This window comes from Sturnus vulgaris, chromosome 22, assembly GCF_052056855.1.
Source record: "Sturnus vulgaris isolate bStuVul1 chromosome 22, bStuVul1.hap1, whole genome shotgun sequence".
Taxonomy (NCBI): domain Eukaryota; kingdom Metazoa; phylum Chordata; class Aves; order Passeriformes; family Sturnidae; genus Sturnus; species Sturnus vulgaris.
Window position 1 is genome coordinate 478,234 of NC_142264.1, and position 15,747 is coordinate 493,980.

Sequence of the window (15,747 nt, forward strand, 5' to 3'; positions counted from 1 at the left end):
TGCTCCGTGACCTTTCACACTGGGACATCTCCCATCTGTCCTTTCACCCTGGGAACCCCTGAACGCTTGTCCCAGTAAAGCCAGGACAGGTGGCCCTGGAGACCTTTTCACCTCGGGTATGTCCTGCCTGTGCCTTAACCTGATTTGGGTGTGTGTGTGATGTGAGTGATACACCTACCCAGAGCCCGAGACCTCCAGAAGCCACTGCTCGTTTCCATAGACCCCCATAAATGGATAACTGGCTTTTTTAATCTTGTTACTAAATTGTAATGGAATTATCCCTCTAATCCTTTGGAGCAAGAGCAGAACTCAGCCACCAATATAAAATAATAAAAAAAAAACTACAGTAATCATAGATTTTTAAAGTATTTATTTTGTGCTGCTCTCAGATAGGCTGTATGTAAAATTTTATTTCAGAGGAATAATGTCACACGGTGCACATTGTGGCTGCTCTGTGATTAAGTCCTTTCTAATCTGCCATGTGTGTGGAGGTGCTGTGCTTTCCCATCACAGCTCCCTCCTGCCAGACTCCCCTTTAATGGTGTTACTGGATTATCAGAAAGAGGCGGAATTACCCAGCTCCAGGAGGGTTTTGCTGTGATCTGCTTAGCAGCCCAGGCCATTCCAGGGCAGGAGGGCTCAGGGATGTAAGCCTTCTCAGGACCATGTGCTCCTCACTGCTCTATTTTCCCACAACAAACTTTCTAGCTGGCAAATCTGTTTAGAGTGATGGGTTCCTGCTGCTGCTCTGTCTGTCTGTCTGTCTGTCTGCTTTCTCACAGGTGGGAGCTGCCAGGCTGGGCTGGCAGGGGATGGCAGGCAGAGATGGATCCAGCAGACCGGGCAGCAGGGCTGGGAGCTGGGGCTGCCTGGGCACTGTCACAGCCAGCACAGCACGGGCAGGTTTGTGCAGAAACCAGGGGCACTGGGATGGGAAGGAACCTGGAGCTCCCTGGAGCCAGCAGAAGGCAGCTGGTGCTGCCACGGTCCGTGCACGGAGCCATCCTGCTGTCACCCCATGTCCTGCTGTCACCCCATGTCCTGCTGTTACCCCACACCCTGCTGTCACCCCACACCCTGCTGTCACCCCACAGCCTGCTGCCTCCTCTGCAGGAACAGCTTCTGCTCATTCTGTCCAGCCACGGCTCCCACACTCAGCTCCAGGGAGTTGCTGATGCAGAGATGGGGACTGTGGGTCAGGGGCTGATCCAGGGCACGGGGAGAGGGGCTCTGCTTCCCACAGCACAGCCCTGACGGTGTGGGTGCACAAGGAAAATCACCTGGTCCGTGGTTCGTGGTGCAGGAACATCCTCTGGGGACAGATGGGACACGGCTGGACACGTCCCCAGCGCGGGGCTGGCGGTGGCACTGGGGTGACCTGGAGGAGGGAGCAGAGCTGCAGCCCTGGTTTGCTCCACGCCTGGCACGTGGGCGAGGCTGGGAGTGGGAGAGCAGAGGGTTAGGGATGTGCCAGCGTCCTGTCACAAAGCATTTGCTGACCTTTCCATAAATATTTCCCAGAAAGGCTGAGTGCCCGGGTCAGTTCAGAGGGTGCCGTGCTGCGCTCAGCGCTTTGCCTGGGGCCGTGGCTTTGACAAATGGCAGCTGACCCGAGCCACGGAGCGGGGGCTGCTGACAGCCACGGCTCCTGCCTGCCCAGGTGAGGCTTTAGGGAAATTAATGCAATTGTGCCCTCCAAAAAGTGAATGCTGCAGAACGCAAGACGTTCATGAAATGCTGCTTCTCACTTGATGGCTTTGGCTGGATTTTCTAACCCCAAATTAAAGAGGCCTTATCTGCTCCCATTGAAAACACCAGATATGAAGTGGAAAGAGTTTAGTGGAACATCACATCACCTGACTTACATGAGGAGAAAAAAAGGGCTTCACCGGCATGATTTTAAATGTGAAGTGTGTTCCCTCTTTTTTTTTTGTCATTTGATGGCAGAAATTATAACATGGAAATGAAAGCTTGGAGATTCATACAGTGAATCTAATAGCCCAAGCCCTGAAAAATCTGTGCTGCTACACTGAATCACCCCAGCAGCACAGTGTGTCAGGAGGATGCACTGTGCCTGGCATGCACTTTACCATTTCTACCAGTCTGCAGAAAATCTGGTGGTTTCTTACAGCAGCTTCACTCCGGGTCACACTGGACCAGCTTGCACTGGTGAAAATGAAGCTGATTCGATAGCACCTGGTGACAAATGCACGGGGGAGTGTGTGAGCACGGGAGGCTGCAGAAGATGAGCTGGGCTGGAGCAGAGCAGCTGCTCCTGGTGCTCACACACTGCCCTGGCCACATCTGTGAGCAAGGAGTCCATGGGGAGGGGGGCAAGGGAGAGCTTCCTGCTTCCAGCACGATTCCCTCTCCCTGCCAAGCACCTGGCACGGCAGCGAGCTCTGAGCTGTGCTTTGCTGAGCTCTGCTTTGCTGAGCTCTGCTTTGCTGAGCTCTGCTCTGACGCTCCCTGCCTGGCTCTCCTCCGGCTGCCACCCCCCTCCTGCTTCCCGGCGATGCTGGCACACAGAGCGGGTTTGCCAAAAGCGATGTCAGAAGTTCAACACCCCCACAGCCTCGGAAGTGCTGGAGGAATGTCGGCAGGCTGGCAGCAGCCAGGGGCTCGGTGCCCCCCGTGCTGGGGCTGTTCATCACTGAGTGCAGGAATGCGTGTGCGTGGGAATGCCTCGGGCCCCAGCCTGCAGAGATTTATGTACGTGCTTAACTCTTAGCAGATGAGAAATCCCATTGAGACTATGCATATGCTACAGGTTAAAGACAGGCATAAAGCTTTGAAGAGTCTAAATCTTGGATTACAAAGATTATAAATTTTCAGAGCACAAGGACAGCCTCTGTCAGGATGGCAGCAGGGTCCTGCAGGTGAAGGACAGCTCCTGCCTCAGCTGCACCTTCGTGGCCTGGCAGGTTCCTGCATGGCAGGACTGCCCCAGTGTGCAGCCCTGTGGGTGCCTGGCACGGCTGAGGAGGGGCTGGGCAGGCTGGTGCTCACGCTGTGGTGCCAGGGAATGCACGGCTCAGCACACAGCTTCAGCAGCTCAGAGGAAAGGGAACGCAATGAGGAACAGATGATAAATCCATTCCTGGAGCTCCTAAACTCATCCTCAGGACCGAGGAGCGAGCAGCAGGCAGCTGGTGACCAGGAGAGCCCATGGGTGCAGGGCTGGGTGAGGCCATCAGCCCCTGGCAAGCGCTGGGGCCTTGCTCGGGCAGGGCTGGTGCCAGGCTAAGCCCAGGGCCAGCTCTGCTGTTGGGGGTCCCAGCCCTGCCACAGGGAACCCCACAGCACGACAGTGGCACCAGCAGCCAGCTTTGCTGGGCACAATTTCCAAAAGATGGGGCGAGGGGAAACTATTTCCTGCTACTCTGCTCTTTTAATTCATATTTTCACAGCTCTGCCTGTCCTAAATCCCAAGCAGATGGTGCAACTCAGCCCAGCTCCTCAGTCTGATGATCCCTGGGGCCTTCCTGCAAAGTGTACATTTCAAAGGATAATTCCACGAGCACTTCTTACCCTGATCTGGAGCCTTCTGAGCATCCGTGTCCTTCATCCCTCTTCACACAGCCCTGCCCTGCCTCACCACAGCTTCCACCGGGCTCCCCTTTTCCCTTTTCCATTTAAAAGCTTGGTGGAGTCGCAGGCTCCTGTGGCCTTTGAAGAAAAGGGAGCTCTGAAATGCAAGAACAAAAAAAAAAAAAAAGAAAAAAAAAAAAAAAAAAGAAAAAAAAAGAAAAAAGAAAAGAAGAGGAGGAAAATCCCCTTATGACTTCCCTGATCTGATTTCTCCTGCAGAACCGGGGCCGCCCCCAGTCTGGGGAGCAGGGTAAGCTGTCCCCCAGCCTGGGGTGGCACGGTGGGCAGGTTTTGCCCTTCCCTGCACCCGCAGCCCCTTTTTGTGCTCGAGGAGCATTTCTGCACTAACAAACCCCGTTTGATAATTGTGTTGCAAAAGCCTCACTCTGAATATTTAATAGAATTATTGCTAGTTATCAGCACGGGGAGGTGATAAATCACCGCCGCCTTTGCCCACCACCCGCCAGAGCCATTAGCGGGTTTCAATCACGGCTCCCACCCTGCCCTCGGGCTGCGATGACCATGCATTAAAAAGAAAAACAAACAATCAGCCTTCCCCCCGTCCCTCTGCGCGCTCCCCCGCTCCATCCCGCCCGGAAAAGGAAGGGAAGCAGCGCTGATGGATCCGGGCTGGGTCCCGCTGCCCTCGCCCCCCGCTCTGCCCCCTCCGCGCACGAACGAGGTGATCTTTTAGCTGCCCTTTGTCTTGGAAAAAAAATTAATTCTCATTTGCATTACCTCGACTAAATGTCACCCACCGATATTTTGTTAGACATTAGCAATGCTGGCAGAGAGGGGCACGGGATAATTGCGTTCTGCCTAGCGCTGGGATTTACATAATTTCAGACAGCAATTAAAGAATCCCTGGGAATTTTTTTTTTTTCCCTTCCAACCTCTCCTACAAAGAAAGTGTTCGTTTACATTAAGCGCTCAGCTCCTCGCTGTTCATTTGCATAAAATTAAAGGTTTTTGTGTTCTGGAACAGCAGGGTAACATTTAAAATTCCGTTTCAAAAAGCTCACCTTAGAATAATAAAATGTTAATATCATTTCACGGGCTGGAGAAGGTTGCCAGCTGCCTTTCACTTCAAACTTTTACCCAATACTAACTGTTAGGGTGGGTGATATTATTTTTTTTTTTTTTTTTTGTTAAGATATAAACTTTCTTGAAAAAGTGGAGGGCTGTGAATGTGCCTCTGGATGGGTCTCTGCAGGGCTACTCCAGAGCAGAATGTTTGTTTACTCCATAGTTTTTTAATTAAAAAATCATGCAAAAGAGCAGCAGCGGAATATTATAGGCTTTAATGTGCCGTCATACTCCACGCGAGGAGAGGAAATGCGATTTGGACCGAACCCCGTTCATTTGCATTCACGGAACACCTTTGGGTGACAGAAACCCCGCGACTGCTGCGCTGCCCTGGGGGGACAGAGCTGAGCCCCCGGCCCTGCCCCCGCCTGGGGGTCCCTCCCTGCTGAGCCCAGGGCACGGGGGGCTGGCGAGGAGCAGGGCTGGGCACTCCCGGCATTGGACACCCAGCCGGACCCCTGGAATTGGGGTTCCCATCGATCCACACCCTCCTGAACACCCTGGAATTGGGGTTCCCATCGATCCACACCCTCCCGGACCCCCTGGAATTGGGGCTCCTAGCACCGAGCCCCCCGTGCTCGGCCGGGGCCGGGCTGTCCGAGCTGAAGCTGCCTCAGCTGCCCTCGTTCGGAGCTCTCCGTCAGCTCTCAAGAATAAAAAATGACGTTTCCGTTTGAGGATGACCCTGGTTTGGTCCCCGGGTGACCTTGCCCGTGTCACCAGGGTGTGTCACCCGGGGCTGGCAGCAGCATCGCCCATCCCTGCATCCCAAGACGTGCTGGGGAGGGGTCTCAGCCGCCCCCAGTGTCCCCAGTGCCCCAGACAGGGCCATCCCAGGGCGCTGGCACCCAGCGGGAAGTCCCGCATGGCCGCCCCGGAGCGTGGTAGCCAAAGCCGGGGCAGGGATGCCCGTCCCGTGAGGCAGAGTGGCCACCAGCAGCCCTGAGGCTCGGCTGTGGCACGGCCATGGGCACAGCTCCAGCCAGCGGGCATCCCTGCCCCGGTCACACCCCCCTGCCCTTCCTCGCCCCGGGCCACCTGCCAGAGCTGGCACCGCTCCCCGCGGCCACCCCCGGTGTCCGTGCCCACCACCCTGTCCCCCTGCCCATCACCCTGTCCCCTACCCTGTCCCCCTGTCCCACTACCCATCACCCTGTCCCCTGTCCCCCTGTCCCCGCTCCCTCCAGGGGTTTCCCTCTCAGCGGGATCGGGAGCAGGCGAGAAGGGAGCAGCTCTTCCACCTGGCGTCCTCTTGTCTGCCACCATTTGGGGCTGCTGTAGGATTGTAGCAAAAAGCGTTTCATTAAAAATGAATCCGAAGCGCAGCCGTTGTGGGAGAGCATCGAGCTGAGCCCGCAGTCCCCAACGCCCGCGCTGGATTCCGCCTTTGGTCTCCAGGCCACTCAAACTCCCGCCCCCTGCCAATATTGCCCCGTTTTCTCCACGGTGTGCGTGGGGAATCTGCACCTTTGCAGTCGCAGCGGCCACAGGACGGGGCAGGCTCAGCTCACCCCAAACCTGCTGGAAATGTTTTCCAAACTCTTCTGTACTTCGGGGAGGTGGGAACGATCGCTGCATCTCTGTGGAAATGGGTCCAAATCCGGATCAGAGCGCTCTGAGGCGGCAGGGTCGGTGTCACCCAGGTCACCTCCTGTGCCAGGACACATCCCCGGGTCCCTGTGATCCTGACACGCTCCTCCTGCCGGGCTTCGAGAGCCAACACCAAGCCCAGCTGCTGTGGGGGAACAAAGCAACAATCAGGCAGCCAGGCTGAGCATGAGGAATGGAAGGTTTTACCTGGGGGAAGAGTGGAGTAACCCAAAGAAGCAAACTTAAAAACGGAAAGGAAAAAGATTTGCTTTGGAATTTCTCTTAGGAAAAGTCATTAATTCCTTTTAAAAATTTTCATTTCAAAATTTGTTTTCATTACTTTTACATTATTTTATGACATCAGTAGTAGTGCATAATGTGACCTGTCATATCATGTCAAGTCATGTCATAATATGCATAATAGTAGAGAAGTGCATAATATTACATGTCATATTGACATAATCAGAATATTCTATTATTATTGACTTCGTCAAACTAATTATTAAAAAGGCACGAAATACTTTGCTGTAGAAAATAAGATTAAGAAGGTGCAACCTATAAAAAATTAGTTATTTCCCCTTGCAGCCACATTTTTAGGTATTTTCAATGTATTTTTATGAAAAAATTTACATTAGCATATTACATCATGTTATGCACTGCTGTATGTAACTGCATGGGAAAATGGAATAAGATAAATTAAAACAGTCCAAATCAAATTTTCTGCTTAAAACTATTTCAATTTTTTTGTTCATAATAGACAATTCTCAAAAATCAGCAAATTCTTCTGCAGTGAAATCTCAAAGTCCCTCTTACGAAAGCTCCACCTGAGAGCAGCGGCTGCAGACAAGGCTGTGAGTGTCCAGAGTCAGGCAGGGGAGCTGGGGAGGGGCTGGGGGAGCTCTGGGGGCTCAGCCTGGAGAAAAGGGGGCTCAGGGGGAGCCCTGTGGCTCTGCACAACTCCCTGACAGCGGAGGGGTCGCGCTCTGCCCCTGGGAACAGGGACAGGACAGGAGGAAACGGCCTCAAGGTGTGCCGGGGAGGCTGAGGTTGGATATTTGGAAGGATTTCTTTGGGGAGGAGCGGTCAGGGAGTGGCACAGCTGCCCTGGGCAGTGGTGGAGTCACCTGCCCTGCCTGGAGGGGTTTACAAGCCGTGAGATGTGACCCTTGGGGACGTGGGCTCGTGGTGGCCCTGGCTGGGCTGGGCTGGGCTGGGCGAGCTCAGAGGGATTTTCAGCCTCAGTGGTTCCAGGGCTGTCTCTGACCAATCCTCTGATCAATCCTCTGATCAATCCTCTGATCAATCCTCTGATCAATCCTGCTGCCGGCCCGTGGTGCTGGGGAGGGCAGAGCTGGCTCCCTGCAGGCTGGGACACCCTGGGACACCCCTGGGTGTCCTGGCCAGCCCAGGGCGTGCCCTGGGTGTGCCCAGCCCTGCCTGTCCCCGGGGCTTCTGACTGACTCCACGCCTTATCCATCGCCAAACTTGGTTGTGGCTGCTGTGAAGAATGGTACTTTAAAGGACTCAATATCTCTATATCTCCCTTTGATAAACATTGGCTTTCTGAGCTTAGATCTTATTTATTTACCCTTGGAGCAGGTTCATTACTATGTATTAGGTGGATATGACATATTTATGGAAATATGGGGACTTTTTGTGGAATATATTAAGATTAAATAAATCATTGACTATGTGGTCAAGAACTACAGCAATCCTGATGAATGATTCCATGATTTTTTTTTTTTTTTTTTTGATCCCTGTATAATTTTAAGAGCCATCCCCTTTGTCTCCCTGGACTCCTGCAGAACTTCCTGCAGCGCCCCAAATGTTCTGGGGAGGGCAGGATTTGCTCCTGCCGTGGGAGCAGCTCCGGTGCCAGGAAGAGGGAGGGCACCTGGGAGACTGCCAGACACCCAAACCCACCCCTGGGAACCTGCTTAGCAAGCTGGGAATTGCCTCCAATTTGGTTATCCCACATCCCTTCCACTGTGATCTGCCATGCACATCCATTAGCCAATAAATTTACAAATCTAATGGTGCATTTTCCCAAATTAGTGATAATCACTTTTAAAACAGCTCTTTTGGTACAAACAAAGGAGAGCCACGGCTAATGACAGGAATGTGATTTCCTGTGTCTCAGTACAAACCTTGGAGGTGGGCAGGGCACAGATGGAGCCAGAGCTCCCGAGCAGCTCCTGGGGTGGATGGGGCTGTTCCACCTGCACCAGGTGCTTTTGCTTTCCAGCTCCTCTGCTGCCACTGAGTCCCTGCTCCCCACGTGCCCTCCCGGGCTGCCAGAGTCCTGCAGGGCACGGGGCACAGGCTGGGCATGGCACCGTGTGTGCCTTCTGGCTCAGGACAGCCAACAAACACCTGCAAATACTGCGGGATTCTTAAGGGTAGTTAAGTAGCAAACTATCTGTTGATAATAAAATTTGCTTGCTTCTCACAGATATCCAATTTGCCTACTATCCAAAGAGAGGAATTGGGTGTCTGCTTCCTAAATTGTTTTAATCTCTGGCAAAGAGTGCTTCTGGCAGAGTCCCTCAGCTGGAAAATAGGAAATGAGTTAGAAACAACAGACAAACGTGAATAATGCAGAGCTTAAGATGTCTGATCATGATCTTGAGGACAGAAGTTTAAACAGGTTCCTCAGTCCCCCTGCTTGTGGTCCCTGGAAGGCTGCACCCCTCCTGGGGCAGTGCCAGCTCAGGGCTGCAGTGATGTCCCTGCAGTGTGGCAGCAGGAGGGGACGTGGCTGCCCGGGCACAGGGCCTTGGTGCCACCTCGCCAGGCCAGGGGGGTGCCCAGGGGGGTGCTGGGGACTGGCACGGTTCCCTGCAGCTTTAACACGAGTGATCTTGTTTCTTCACCTTCCCTCGGGGCATTCGTGCACACCCCAGTGCTGTGAGCCCCACACTGCCCACACCACCCCCAGTGCTGCCAGCGAGGGCTGCTGGCCCCTGCTGCACCCAGACACCCCCAGGTGCCAGCTCCCCTCACCTGCCCTCCACACCCTCCACAGGTGCCCACCTGTGCCCAGGCCACCTGCACATCCCTGCCATCAGGCTGCACCCTTGCTTTAGCTTCATAAATACTCTCTCAAAAGATCCCCAGACATGTTTCCACAATAGCATGAAAGGATTTCAAGAAATCTTGAGATCCCGGGGGGAAAAAGTGACCTCCTGCTTGTGTCCTGGTGAGAGGCTGTGTCTCCTGTAGCTCTGCAGTGCCACTCACCTCTCTGTGCCTCTGGCTGTGCCCCCAGCCCTGCCCTGTGGCCCAGGCTGGGGGCAGCTCACCCCGAAATCCTCTCCTGCCACAGCAGGAGCACCCTCCAGAGCCAGGCTGCTGCTTTCAGAATGGATCCCATCCTCCTCCTCCTCCTCCTCCTCCTCCTCCTCCTCCTCACAATCCTCACCCCTTCCTCCAGGACACAGAGCTCGGTGCTGCACGAGTGGCTGCCCTGAACACCAAAGGAAATGCTCCTTCCCATCATGCTAAGTGAAACAATTCAAACCTGGAAAATCTTGATAAAAGTTTAATTAGGAAAACGGACTCCATCTGTAACGTATCCCTGTTCTCCCCATGTATTAACCCTTTTGCCATAAATCTGCCACCCTTGAAGAAACCTGCCTTCCTCACAAAACCTACTCAGGGTTCACATTATTTTAATCAGTTAGAGGGGTTTAATACATTATTGATTTTTAGGAGAATTGAAAAAGCTCCCGTATTAAGTCCAGGTTGCTTATTCTTTCTGTATATGACATTCAGGTACTTGTGAAAAATTATACCAATTATGAAATCAGCCATTTACTGCTTCAAAGTGCAATCAGTTGTCACACTGGAAAGCACTTGCTCCTGAATATTATTAGTTGGGCTATGTGCACAGGAAAGTGCTGAGAGGAAAGACTTTAACCAAAGGGCAATTGCATGAAATTTACTTAGAAATAGCTATTTATCACCCTTGGATTTCCTACTGTTCAAATCCACTGCAGACACTTTATGGAATGAAACAGCCATCTCACCAACGTAACTCAGCCAACTGAGGGGTTTTTTCCTCACTGACATTAAATGAAAAATTTAGAAGTCATTGTAACAGCTTAAAGATGCATTATCCTTTTTGATGTGCAATTTTAGCTTCATATCAAAAGCCATATAAAATAACCCCCGCACAAACACAAAAAAGGAACTTTTAAAAGTTTTATGACATGTAGTTCATCTTACCTTTTATGCATCTACCAGGCACAGCTTCTCCTGCTGTTCTCAGAGACCATTGCGTGATTACCACGATGGGGGAGAAAATATTGCCATAGCAGCAGCAGAGGCAGCCAAAGGAAGGATTAGTCTCTGGAGCCTGGGAAGCAGAGGGGGAAGCTGAGCCTCACCACGGCAGCAAACGCCTCCAAAGTCAGCACACGGTGGAGAGCTGCCCCTCGGAGCAGCCTTCAGTCGTGTCACAAACTGCCACCATTAATGGGCTTTGCTGCAGGCACTGAGCTGAGAGGGAACATAAATTACACAGAGGACGTTCAAGAGAAATTTCTACTCAGTACAGATGTCTTGTCTGCTTGTTTTCCAGAGCTGACAAGAATTTTGGAAGGCCAGGGCAACTTCCCCAAGGAGGAATGAACGTGGTCAGGCTGGGAGTGCTGGCACAGCACCAGTGTGGTGCAGGATCAGCAGGTATTTGATTTCTGACAGGTGAGACCACAGGCTCACCCAGGTGAGCACTGCCACCTCACACACCTCACCTGCAAGGCAAGGCTTCTTCCTCTTTGAATTCCTCCAGATAAAATGCACATCAGGACTGCAACAATTGCCACGTTGGGCACCTGCTCAGGTGGGCACAGACAGCCTGGACACAGCCCCAGCCACTGTGGGATTGCAAACAGTGCTCCCACGGGGAAATGGGAAAGCAGCTCTTGGTCCACTGGGCCTTGAAGATCTGAACCAGGAGCAAAGTGCAGCCCCCACAGCTTGGGCTACAGGTGGCTTGTCCACAAGGACAATGTTCAATGGTTTGGGGGCAACACAGAATCCCCACTGCTCTGGAAAGGTGCAGGCCTGGGGATGTGGGAAGCACACAAACCACCTCACCCTGCTCTGCACAGCAGCTGCATCTCCTGCTCAGTGGATCCGGGACCTGCTGCTCCCAGGGCTGGGCACCCACTTCTCGTGCCATGAGCCAACCTGGGCGAGCCAAACATGCCCCAAGGACAAAGTCTGAGTTCTTGCCACGGTCACACCCCACACCGGAGGAAACAGACAACTTCAAGATGATGCTGCTCTAGAATTTCAGGTCGAGATGAAGAAGGGGAGAGGAGATGCTCAGGGGAGCTGCTCTGACACCAGCACTGTGCTCCAAACTGCAGCAGCAGCCTGAGCAGGTGACTCCAGCCAAGCCCCAGCAGCCAGCCCATGGCACAGAAATAATGCAAAACCAGAACACTTAGGATATTTTAACTTAGCAAAAGGATTGTTATAAGACCATTTAATTTAATAAATAGTAAAGTATTTATAAACGAACCATTTCATAAAGTGTTACCAATTTCTCATACACAATAATATGATTTGCACGAACGTTTGTCCTTGAGGCAATAGAAATTTTCTTTGCAAATCAATCCTTCAGGGATTGTAATTAGTATCTGCTAAGGCAGCTCGCAGTACCTGTAGCTGTGTTTCTCCCATAAAAGCCCTGATTGCTGCAAGCTCTCACACAAAGCTAACGACACAGAAGGAAAATGCACACGTTGTCTAGACTATTCATTTTAATCAGGCAAGAGTGATTTTTTGTGGCCCATTTGATATGACTTTTACACAAGATACAACCTCGCTCCACAGGGGCTGGCAGAAAAGGTCAACACTGCTGTATAAAAATACATTTAAAGAAGGAGTTTGGAAAAACAAAAACTGCAGCCAAGGCCCAGCATTGCTCAGGCAGAGCTGCAGATGTTGTGTCTGTGTGATTTCTGAGAAATTTATAAATCTACCAGTTTTTATTAAATGCACAAAACTTTTAAAACATCAGGGAGTTATTTTCTGCCCAGGATCCAGAGGGACAATAGCCACAATCCAGCAGGGGAGACACAGCACCCATGGGTGCCCACAGATGCTCTGGTGGCTGTCACAGGATGCTGGCACCCCTTGGCAGGGCCACAGCCACCCTGGGAGTGGCTCTGCACCGAACCTGACACGGACCAGGAGCCCTCTGGTCCCTTGAACGAGTCAGGGCTGCCTGTCTGTCTGTCTGTCTGTCTGGGGGGTTGCCTGGAGCACCCCACTGCCCTCAGCTGCACTCCCGTGCCCCCAGGCTGCACAGCAGGAGCTGGATTATTCTGGGGATAGGCTCTGAAACTGCAGCTGGAGGTCTGAGTCCCAGCTTTAATCATGCCATTCATCATCATTACCCACAGCCACTCCACTGGCTGCCCCAAAGGCAGCGCCAGGGGCAGGGGCTGATGCTCTCTGTCCCTTTCTCCCTCCGAACGAGGAGAAGCCAGGCATCAGCAAGATCATTGATCTGGAGCGTTCCTATCCTCCTGAGCAAGGAGGAGGTTAATTTATCACAGGTTGGAGAAAACCCAGTCTTTAAATTCTCTGCTTGCTGTTAATTAAACAAAAACCAACTGTGTTTGCTAAGCCCTACTCCAAGGACCCAGCTGCCCCGGCTCTGCAACTGAGTGCAGGCACCCTGTCCTCCAGGCCAAGACACTTCTTGGGGTTCGGGGCTGATCCCTCTTCTGTCCCTGCTGCAAAAACACAGGACAGGTGTGGCTGCACCTGCCGGGGCATTTGGCTCAGGATCCCTGTGCTCCCCTAAATGCATTAGTCAGGACAGTATGGGCACGGGGAGAGGGTGCTTCAGAAATGGGATCTCCAGAAATGGCATCTCCAGAAATGGGATCTCCAGAAATGCCATCTCCAGAAATGGGATCTTCAGAAATGGCATCTCCAGAAATGGGATCTCCAGAAATGGGATCTCCAGAAATGGGATCTCCAGAAATGCCATCTCTTCTGTGCAGAGAGGAGACGCCAGCCCTGCACCCACCGCAGCCACAGGTGCTCCTGCGCCAGGTGCTCAGAGCAAGAACAGCCAAGTCCGTTCAAACCCGGCTGCAAGGCTGCCTGGAGATTTCCTCGGCGTGCTCCAAGGTGTGAGGGAGCGATTAATCTCAATAATGACTGTCCTTAGCTCGCTGGCCCCATCCGAGCGCCCGTCTGCCCCGGAGCGTGCGGGTCCCGCTGTGCCCCAGCCTGCCGTGCCCGGGCTGCGCCCAGCCTGCAGAAAATCCCCGAATCCACCCCAGCTCCCAGCCCCGCAGCGCCTCGAGGCTTTTCCCCTCCTGTCCGTGAAGTAAATGAAGTGGGGAGAGCAATACAGAGCGCGCTGGCCGAGACTGACAAGCTTGAGCCTCTCCTGGAGCTGCTGTGCTGGTATTAAACAGACAAGACAAGCTTGCAGTCAGTTATCGGCCAAAAAAATAATGAAGGAACAAGGCAGCAGAGCAAAGCCAAGTCACCCGGACCAGCCAAGTGGAGAATTTAATTTCGCACAGGTTCCCCGGCAGCAGTGGCTCGGTGTCGGGCCCCGAGCGCTGCGACAGCTCCGACCCGGCAGCCGCAGCCGCTCGCCCTGGGCTACTGAGTGCCCTGCTGGGCTACTGAGTGCCCTGCTGGGCTACTGAGTGCTCTGCTGGGCTACTGGGTATCCTGCTGGGCTACTGAGTGCCCTGCTGGGCTACTGAGTGCTCTGCTGGGCTACTGAGTGCTCTTCTGGGCTACTGAGTGCCCTGCTGGGCTACTGAGTGCTCTTCTGGGCTACTGGGTATCCTGCTTGGCCAGACACACCTCTCTGGGCTTGTGCACAGATCCCAGACCCATTTCTGGAATCATTTTAACGATCAATTCTGAGAAAGAGGCAAGATGCCCCGAGTGTGGTGGATCTTTCAGAAGAGGAGGCTGAGGAGGGCTGAAGTGAAGCTCAGAGCAATTCAGCTGGCAAAGGTCAAGGCCAGCAGTCCAGCAGCTGTCCCCAGCCTGGGGCTGCCCAGTGTCACTGGATGTCCCCTGTGCCCAGGGCTGCCCATCCTGCTCTGCCCAGGTGCACAGAGCCCTGCACAGAGGAGTTTCTCCTGCAATCCCCAGCCCAGCTCTCCTCAGCCTGGCAGCCAGGGGCTCCCAGGTGCCAGCAGCTCCTGGGCAGAGTGACACGGGAACAAAGGGGCTGAAGCAGCCGCTTTCTGCCCGGGAGGAATCACGCAGCAATTCTCAGCTCCTCACAAACACTCGAAGCCAAGTTATAAACGGCTGGAAAATGCTGACAGCCCTGTGGTCACTGTGCTGCAAAGAGAGAGAAAGGACAGCAACACACACGGAGCTCTGTGGGGAAAAAAGGCCAATTTATTGTACAGACAGCCCGGGTTTAAAGTGTGTCAGTGCAGCCAGGACAGGACAGGAGCTCATTGGACAATTGGGAAAAACATCCTTGGGACAGCACCTCAGGATGTGTCCCAAGGGAAAGACACCAGGGGTTAATGTTTATGATGAATTCCACTCTGTTTGTCACCGTGTTCTCACCCTGGGAGACTCCTCCCTAACTGAAGCTGCAGTCAGCTTGTCAGCCTGGGAATGGAGCTGAGAGTCAGGAGAAATCCAGGCCTGGAAAGGATTTCCAAGCTGTGATTCCCCAGCTCTGTGAATGTGTGTGTCCACAGAGCCCCCGGGCTCCAGCAGCCCTGCCGTGGATGTGCTGAGTGACCTCCCGGCCAAGCCCCGGGCAGAAAGCGCGGCCACCCCCAGCAATGGGTGAATTCGGGTGGGGAGAGCTCGCTAAGGAGGGGACAGCCCCCAGAGCTGAGCAAGCATCCTGCCAGCCTGACCCCCAAATTCCTCCCCTTCCCGGGCTCTGATCTATAGCGTGACTCACTGGAGCGCCAGTAAAGCTACAGAGATTGTTATGCTAAATGAGAGAAAAAGTAATTGCCTTTTCTCCATCTAGAACTCCAGATATATAACTTGGAGAAATATAATTAGCTGCTAACTTCAAAGATGCATTGGAATTTTTGTAATGGGCATTGAGACCCTGTATTTAAAAAAGCTAAAAGAAAAATGATACACTCCTTCTTGTAAATGGAATAAGACTTAAAGGTTTTAATTAGGATTCGCTGTGCATCTGCAGCTGAGAAAACAGGAGAAATAGGAGAAATACCCTGGCACTATCTTCCTGCTTGAAAAACACATACTGGGTGAGGAGCTTTCTGCAAAAATAATTGTCATACATTTTTGATTTATGAACAATAATCATCTATTATTAAAAATAAACTGTTATTTTTATTCTATTTAAATCATTCCAAACAAAGGGAGATTTTTGCAACAAAGACCTGGGAGTGTTGTCTGTTTGGCACAGGAACAGCATCACCCAGCATGGCCTCGACACCAGGCACCCCCTCATTCAGGTTATCTGCACCCTGCCAGGGT

At 52.7% G+C, this 15,747-nt stretch overlaps 1 long non-coding RNA gene across 2 annotated transcripts; it reads right to left on the reverse strand.

The window, feature by feature from the left end:
* Window positions 1–353: 353 nt before the first annotated feature.
* On the reverse strand, window positions 354–10,952 carry LOC148221395 (uncharacterized). Of its 2 annotated transcripts, none has more exons than XR_015808034.1 (4): window positions 10,495–10,952; window positions 6,189–6,412; window positions 3,532–3,688; window positions 354–1,378 (listed from the first exon to the last, which is right to left on the reverse strand). It is a non-coding gene; the product is annotated as an uncharacterized LOC148221395 (long non-coding RNA). The 2 variants fall into 2 exon arrangements; XR_015808032.1 differs by having other exon boundaries at window positions 6,145–6,412; window positions 10,495–10,944.
* Window positions 10,953–15,747: the final 4,795 nt, after the last annotated feature.